The following is a 9,564-nucleotide window of genomic DNA, read 5'->3' on the forward strand; positions in this document are numbered from 1 at the left end:
GAACTTGCTGTCATAAAGTATACATAATTATTTTAATAGAATTGGCATCAACTACTCACATTATACTCTTAACAACATACTTAGGTTATTTGCTATTCTTTGTAGTTGCCATGTAATATTCCAAGCTGTGCATATATCATAATTTACTTAACTGTTCTCCTATTGATGAACATCTAGGTTATGTCCAGATTTATGGTACAATCAGTATTACACATATATCTTGGAGAAATATGTGAGTATTTCTCTTGAAGTGAAACTGCTAGGTCAAAGGGCATGCCTGTTTTCAATTTTGATACATATTACCACAATGTCCTTTAAAAAGATTTTACCACTTTACACTTTTAACAACAATATATTATTGCCAATTTCCCTATACCCTTACCAAATTTGGACATAAGTATTTTAATTTTTTTCCAGTTTGATGGGTAAATAAGTGGCATCTTATTGTTTTATTCCATATTTCCCTGATTACCAATGCTCAATAAACATGTGTAGTTCTGAGAATTGTCTATTCATAGGCTTTGCCCATTTTTAGTGTCCTTCTAAAAAAAATTAGGCTGTTTTTTAGAGCAGTTTTAGGTTCACAGCAAAATTGAGAGGAAGGTTCATAGATTTCCCATATATCCCTTACCCCTACATATGCACAGTTTCCCCCACTATCAAAATCCAACATCAGAGTGGTACATTTCTTACAATCTATGAACCTACATTGACACATCATTATCACCCAAAGTCCACAGCTTACATTAATGTTTATTCTTGGTGTTGTACATTTTATGGGTTTTGACAAATATACAATGATATGTATCCACCATTATAGTATCATATGGAATAGTTTCTACATCTTAAAAATCCTCTGTGCTCTGCCTTATATCACTCCCTCCCCCCAAACACCTGGTAACCATTGATGCTTTTATTGTCTCCATATCTTACTTTTCCCAAAATGTAATATAATTGTAATTATATCATTGAAATCATATAGTACGTATACTTTTCAGACTGGCTTATTTCACTTAGTAATATGCATTTAAGGTTCCTCTATGTCTTGATAGCTCATTTCTTTTTAGTGCTGAATAATATTCCATTGTCTAAATGCACCACAGTTTGTTTATTGAGTCACTTGTTGACGGACAATTGGTTTCTTCCAAGTTTTGGAAGATCAAGTGGGAAGAATGGGCATTTTGACAATATTGAGTCTTCCTATCCATGAACATGGACTATCTCTCCATTTATTTAGTTATTGATTTCATTCATCACAGTTTTGTAGTTTTCCACATATGGATCTTGTACATATTTTGTTAGATTTATCCCTAAATATTTCACTTTGGGGGGATGCTAATGTAAATGGCATTGTGTCTTTAATTTCAAATACCACTTGTTTGGACTTCCCTGGTGGCACAGTGGTTAAGAATCCACCTGCCAATGTAGGGGACACCGGTTCGAGACCTGGTCTGGGAAGATCCCACATGCCACGCAGCAGCTAAGCCTCTGAACCACAACTATTGAGCCTGCGCTCTAGAACCCACGTGCCACAACTACTGAAGCCCATGTGCCACAACTACTGAAGACTGCATGCCTAGAGTCTGTGCTCCACAACAAGAGAAGCCACTGCAATGAGAAGCCTGCGCACCTCAAAGAAGAGCAGCCCCTGCTCGCCACAACTAGAGAAAGCCCATGCGCAGCAACGAAGAGCTAATGCAGCCATAAATAAATAAAGTAATTAATTTTAAAAAAATTAAACATCTATCCATGAACTAAAACAGACCTGGGAAAGCCCAAGCATTCAATTAAGAACCTCTGCACCTTAAACTTATGCAGTATTGTATGACAATTATATCTCAATGTAACTAGAAAAAATAAAGGGGAAATAAAGATATTCTAAGAAAAAAAGATTGGATATAATCTATTAAAAAAAAAACAAAGAACCTCCAGCCACATAGTGGAGCAAAAAATGGACAATAACCACACAGAAAGAATTGCTAGGCAGATTGGCTTAGCAGAGATATCTGGAAACAGCTAGGAATAAAGAATAAAGTCAGGGGTTATCAGTATAAGCCAGGCAGCAGATACATAGTCCCACAGCAGCAGCCTGCTCTGCTTTGCAGCGGAGGACCTCAACAACCCTCATGACAGCCATGGACTCCATGCAGCTTTCACAGTGCAAGACTCTGTAGTGTTTGACAGTGAAGATCCCAGTGGTCTGCTCCACAGAGGACACTGGAAGCTTTCACTACTGAGGTAATCAACAGCCATTGCCACTACAGACCCCCAGGGAGGAAGACGCTGCCATACGTCTCCATCAGAAGGAGCTGCTGTTGCACTGCCCGAGGACCAGGGCTTCCAGCCCCCGTTTCTCCCCTACACACACCACTTTAACACTGTGCAAGACAAAGAACTGGACAAGGAATTCAAAATAATTGTTTTAAGGACGCTCAGCAAGCTACAAGAGACTACAGACAGATAATTCAATAAAATCAGGAAAACAATATATGAACCAAACAAGATGTTCAACAAGAGGGACTTCCCTGGTGGTCCAGTGGTTAAGACTCCATGGTTCCACCACAGGGGGTATGGGTTTGATCCCTGGTTGGGGAACTAAAATCCCACATGCCATGCAGTGTGGCAAAAAAAAAAGAAGTTCAACAAGAGCTAAAAATTGTAAAAAAAAAACAAAAAAAAATTCTGGAGCTGAAAAATACAATGAATAAAATAAAAAATGCAATCAAAAGATCAACAACAGACTTGATCAAGCAGAAGAATGAATCTATAAACTCAAAGATGGGTCATTTGAAATCATCCAGTTAGAGAAGAAAAAAGAATGAAAAAGAATGAAGAAAGACTACGTGAATTATGGGGCACCATAAAGTAAAACAATGTAAAACAGTGTTGCATTACAGGAGTTCCAGAAGGAGAAGAGAGAGAGAGAAAGGGACAGAAAGTTTATTTAAAGAAAAAATAATTGAAAACTTCCCAAATCTGGGAGGCATATGGACATTGAAGTACATGAAGCTCACAGGTCCCATATAGATTCAACTCAAAGATGACTTCACCAAAACACATTATAATAAAACTTTCAAAAATCAGATACAAAGATGATTTTGAAAGCAGTGAGAAAAAAAAAAAAAACTTCATCTCATACAAAGGAACCCCCATAAGGCTATCAGTGGGGCTCTCAGCAGAAACCTTGCAGACTAGGAGAGAGTGTAACAATGTATTCAAAGTACTGATATTAAAAACTTCCAACCAAAAAGTTTTACCCAGCAAAGCTGGGTCCTTCAGAAATGAAGGAGAGATAAGACTTCCCAAGACAAACAAAAGCTGAGGGAATTCATCACCACTAGACCTGCCTTATAAGAAATATTAAAGGGGGTTCTTTAAGGTGAAACGAAAGAAATATGGATTAGTAATGTGAAAAAACATATGAAAGTATAAAACTCTCTGGTAAATGTAAGTATATTATCAAGTTAAGAATACTCTACTGTAATGGTGGTGTGTAAACCACTTAACTCCACTATAAAGATTAAAAGACAAAAGTATTAAAAATAAATATAGCTACAATAATTTGTTAATGGTACACAATATAAAAAGATGTAAATTGTTGCATCAAAAACATGAAATGAGGGAGGAGTAAAAGGGTAGAATTTTTGTATGTGATCAAAGTTGTTATCAGCTTAAAATAGACTGTTACAACTATAAGATATTTTATGTAAGCCTCATGGTAAGCACAAAGCAAAAACCTATAGTAAATACACAAAAGATAAAGAGAAAGGAATCAAAGCATACCACTACAGAAAATCATCAAATCACAAAGGAAGATATGAATAGAGGAAGAAATAGAGGGACTACAAAACAGCCAGAAAACAATGAGAAAGTAAGAAGGCAATCCCATTTACAGTAGTATCAAAAACAAAATTAGAAATAAATTTAACCAAGGAGGTGTAAGACCTATCCACTGAAAACTATAAAACATTGATGAAAGAAATTGAAGAAGACACAAATAAATAGATAGATATCCCATGTCCTTGGATTGGAAGAATTAATATTGTTAAAATGTCCTTACTACCAGAGGTGATCTACAGATTCAGTGCAATCCCTATCAAAATTCCAGCTGCCTTTTTCATAGAAATAGAAAAAACAATCCTAAAAGGTACGAAACCACGAAAGACCCCGAATAGCCAAAGTAATTTTGAGAAAAACAAAGATGGAGCCATTACACTTCCTGACTTCCAACTATATTATAAAGCTATAATAATCAAAACAGTATGGTACTGGCATAAAAACAGACATGTAAATCAATGGAACAAAACAGAGAGTCCAGAAATAAACCCCACACATATACAGTCAACTAATCTTTGACGAGGGCACCAAGAACACACGATGCAGAAACGATAGTCTCGTCAACAAATGGTGATGGGAAAACTGGATATTCACATGCAAAAGAATGAAACTGGGGACTTCCCTGGTGGTCCAGTGGCTAAGACTCTGCACTCCCAATGCAGGGGCCCCAGGTTCAATCCTTGGTCAGGGAACTAGATCCCACATAACACAACTAAGAGTTTGCATGTCACAACTAAATATCCCACATGCCACAACTAAAGATCCTGCTTGCTGCAATGAAGATCCCACATGTCACAATTTAAAAAAAAGATTCCACATGTCACAACTAAAAACGATCCTGCATGGCACAACTAAGACCCAGCACAGGGACTTCCCTGGTGGTGCAGTGGTTAAGAATCTGCCTTCCAATGCAGGGGACACAGGTTTGATCCCTGGTCCAGGAAGATGCCACATCCTGCGGAGCAACTAAGCCCGTGCACCACAACCACTGAAGCCCACGTGCCCTAGAGCCTGCGTGCCACAACTACTGAACATGCGAGCTGCAACTACTGAAGGCTTAGAGCCCATGCTCTGCAACAAGAGAAGCCACCACAATGAGAAGCCTGTGCACCCCAACGAAGAGTAGTCCCCACTCGCCACAACTAGAGAAAGCCCATGCACAGCAACAAAGACCCAATGCAGGCAAAAAAAAAAAAAAAAGACCTGGCACAGCCAAATAAATAAATTTTTTTTGGAAAAGGAATGAAATTGGACCCCTATCTTACCCACTCACAAAAATTAACTCAAAATGGATTAAAGACTTAAATGTAAGATCTGAAACTGTAAAACTCCTAGAAAAAAAATAGGGAAAAATCTCTTCGACATGGTCTTGGCAATGATATTTGGATAAGATGCCGAAAGCATAGGCAACAAAAGCAAAATTATACAAGTGATACTACATCAACTGAAAAACCTTTTCTGCACAGCAAAGGAAACAGTCAAAAAAATGAAAAGGCTATCTACAGAATGGGAGAAAGTATTTGGAATCCATGTATCTGACCAGGGGTTAATATCTAGGAGCTCGTAACTCAATAACAAAAACAAAAAACAAATAATCCAATTTAAAAATGGGCAAGAGAACTGAATAGACATTTTTCCAAAAAGGACATACAAGCGGCCAACAGGTACATGGAAAGGTGCTCAACATCATTAATCACTGGCGAAGTGCAGAGACACCACTTCACACCTGTTAGAATGGCTATCATCAAAAAGACAATAGATAAGAAATGTTGGCAAGGATGTGAAGAAAGGGGTACCCTGTACACTGCTGATGGAAAAGTAAACTGGTACAGCCGCTATGGAAAACAGTATGGAATTTCCTCAAAAAAGTAAAACTAGAACTACCATATTCTCCAGCAATCCCACTTCTGGGAATATATCTGAAGAAAGCAAAATCAGTATCCCAAAGAGATATCTGCACTACCATGTCCACTGCAGCATTATTCGTGATAGCCAAGATATGAAAACAACCTAAGTGTCCATTGACAAATGAATGGATAAAGAAAATGTAGTATACAACGGAATATTATTCAGCCATGAAAAAGAAGAAATCCTGCCATTTGTGACGACACAGATGAAACTTGAGGGCATTATGCTAAGTGAAATAAGCCAGACAGAGAAAGACAAATACTCTATGGTATCACTTACATGTGGAATCTAAGAAAAAAGTCAAACTTATAGAAACAGAGAGTAGAATGGTGGTTACCAGGGGCTGGTGGGTGGGGGAAATGGGAAAAGTTTGGTCAAAGGTTACAAACTGTCAGTTATAACATGAATAAATTTGGAGGGTCTAATGTTCAGCATGGTGAAGATAGTTAATAATACTGTAATGTATACTTGAAATTTGCTGAGAAAGTAGATCTTAAGCATTTTTGCCAAAAAAAAAAAAAAAAGTAACTGTATGAGGTGATGGAAGTGTTAATTAACTTAATTGTGGGAATCATTTCATAATGTGTATGTATATCAAATCATTGTTTTACACTTTAAATATATGCAATTTTATTCATCAAGCATAACTCAATTTAAAAAACCCCACAGAATGAATGCCTTTCTAACTGAAGCAGAATCTTTACAGAGGGGTGACAGACAAAACTGTTAAGTGAAGCCTGATTGTCTTAGGGCTTGGATTACAGGCTAAGGAGTTTCTGTGTCATTATTCAGGCAGTGGGGAACTACAGAAGGTTTTTAATGATGGAGCAGTGTGATAAAGGCAGACATTTGGGGGACTTCCCTGGTGGCGCAGTGGTTAAGAATCCTCCTGCCAATGCAGGGGACATGGGTTCGAGCCCTGGTCTGGGAAGATCCCACATGCTGAGGAGCAACTAAGCCCATGTGCCATGACCACTGAGCCTGCACTCTAGAGCTCGCGAGCCACAACTACTGAGCCCGCGTGCCACAACCACTGAAGCCCATGCAGCTAGAGCCTGTGCTCTGTGACGAGAAGCCACCGCAATGAGAAGCCCGCCCACTGCAACAAAAAGTAGGCCCCGCTCGCCACAACTAGAGAAAGCCTACGCGCAGCAATGAAGACCCAACATAGCCAATACATACATAAATAAATAAATAAATAAATAAATAAATAAATAAATAAATAAATAAATAAAATAATAAAGCCAGACATTTGGGGAAAAGAGTCTGACTGCAGGTTGAGCAGATCCAGTGGGGCTTTCTTTGATAGCTCAGGTATGAGGGTCTAAGGACTGCTTGAGGGTACTGTCTCTGGGAACAGAATAGCAGATGGGAGAGACTTTGAAAAAAAAAATGACATAATAAAAGATGAGGCACAAAAGTATACAAGATGACTCAGAAAATGACAGTGGTATCTGGATCATTTGGGAGACCGAAGCTCCAAGAGCTACTTGCCCAGAGTGGACCAACAATGTTCATTATTTGGTTGACAGGATAGCAGCCCTTGTGGTTTCTGAGTAGCATTCTATGGATGGAAACATCTCTACTGAAATTGAAAGCCCCAAACCTAAGTTCTTTTATTTATTTATTTGTTTGTTTGTTTATTTATTTATTTATGGCTGCGTTGGGTCTTCATTGCAGAGCGCAGGCTTCTCATTGCAGTGGCTTCTCTTGTTGCGGAGCACAGGCTCTAGGCACGGGGGCTTCAGCAGTTGCAGCATGCGGGCTCAGTAGTTGTGGCGCACGGGCTTAGTTGCTCTGCGGCATGTGGGATCTTCCCGGACCAGGGCTCGAACCCGTGTACCCTGCATTGGCAGGTGGATTCTTAACCACTGCAAACCTAATTTCTAAAGTCAGGAAGCTGCCCTAAATGTGTATCTCTTGGCCAAACTGGGTTTACCTGGCTATGGCAATGAGAGAAATTAATCTTTGCGAAAGCAAAGCAAATATCAAACTTACTAAATCACAGACTTATTCACAGTAGAAACTCAGGCTGATATGCAGGGGCAAGAGGGAGATTTCATCAGAAAGAAAGAGCTCTGATTCCAGAATTGTCTATAGTCGTCCAACAATCATTTATTATGCATTTGATATTTTAGGGTTTGTGACACTTCTCAGCTGTTTACGAAAAATGAGACAGGCAACTCTCCCATTGCTAAATGATTTTGCACCACAGGAAGGAAGCACAGAACTTTGCACGTTAACTTCACAGAGCTACTATGACTTGCGGAATGATGATCATGCTGACACGGACTGGGAAGTGTTGAAAGCGTAGATGATTGGGGGTGGGGGGAAGGCAAGGGTATGATGACAAACATGACCAGAGAACTCAGTAGAGATGTTTCAAAGCTAGGGATTTCGAATTGGGAATCTAGAATCACAGTAATGGATGAGATCACTAAGGCAGCAGCTCTCAAAAAGGTTCATAATAATACTAAGATGTCATTTGACCTTCTCACACTCATTCCCTCTTGAGTGTAGAGTGGAGTTTTCCAGAGCTATAAGACATGAAATATCACAACAGGTTGAATGTAGAAGCAAATATGAGAATCCTGCTATTAAGCCAGACCTTAAAGGTATTTGCAAAAATGTTACATAATGCCATTCTTCTCACTGTTTTTGTTTTGGAAATTATAGTTATTTTTCATAGAACATGACATTAATATTAGCAAGTATTGAGTTTATTATTGTTAATTTTATTTACTTTTTAAATATTTACTCATTTATTTATTTGGCTGCTTCGGGTCTTAGTTGCGGCACACAGGATCTTCGCTGCAGCATGTGGGATCTTAGTTCCCCCACCAGGGATTGAACCCGCGTTGCCTGCATTGGAAGGCGGCTTCTTAACCACTGTACCACCAGGGAATTCCCTACTATTGTTAATTTTAAATTAATTAAAATATATAAATATTTTTAAAGATTTTAATCTTTTAAAACAAACTTTAATTTTTAGAACAGTTTTAGATTTATAGAAAAATTACAAAGATAGTACAGAGAGTGCCCAGGTACCTCACACCCAGTTTCCCCTATTTTTAACATCTTACTTTCATTACAAATGTGTGGCGCATTTGCCAAAATTAATGAACCAATATTGACATTATTATTATTTAATAAAATCCATATGTTATTCAGATCTCCTCAGTTTTCCCCTAATGTCCTTTATCTTTTCCAGGATCCCCTCCAGGATACAACATTACATTTAGTTGTCATGACTCCTTAGGTGCCTCTTGGCCATGACAGTTTCTCAGACTTTGCTTGGTTTTGAATGACCTTGACAGTTTTGTGGAGTGATTACTAGTCAGGTATTTTGTAGAATGTCCCTCTGAGGGAATTGGTCTGATGTTTTTCTTATAGTTAGGCTTGGGTTATGGGGAGGAAAACCACAGAGGTGGTGTCATTTTCATCACATCGTATCAAGTGTACACACTAACAACACGACTTATCACTGTTGGTGCTCACCTTGATCCCCTGACTGAGGTCTGTCAGGTTTCTCCACTGTAAAGTTACTCCCCTCTCCCCCTCACACTCTTTTCTCTTCACACAGTTTTGTACTCCGGAAGTCACAACCTGCAGCCCTCACCTAAGGAATGGGGAGTTATACTCCACCTCCTCAAGGGCGAAGTAAATTATTTGGAATTGTTCTGTATGGGAGATCTGTTTCTTCTCCCTATATATTTATTTACTCAATCATTTATTTATATCATTATGGACTCAAGCACATTTACACTATACTTTGGGTTATAATCCAAAACTATTTTGTTGCTCAAATTGTCCAGCTTT

At 38.6% G+C, this 9,564-nt stretch overlaps 1 protein-coding gene across 1 annotated transcript in view; it reads right to left on the reverse strand.

Annotated features, from left to right (window-relative positions):
* ST7L (suppression of tumorigenicity 7 like) overlaps positions 1–9,564 on the reverse strand; it is a 144,262-nt gene that overhangs the window by 34,246 nt on the left and 100,452 nt on the right. The window lies entirely within an intron of this gene.

The sequence above is a fragment of the Balaenoptera ricei genome, chromosome 1 (genome assembly GCF_028023285.1).
Source record: "Balaenoptera ricei isolate mBalRic1 chromosome 1, mBalRic1.hap2, whole genome shotgun sequence".
Taxonomy (NCBI): Eukaryota; Metazoa; Chordata; class Mammalia; order Artiodactyla; family Balaenopteridae; genus Balaenoptera; species Balaenoptera ricei.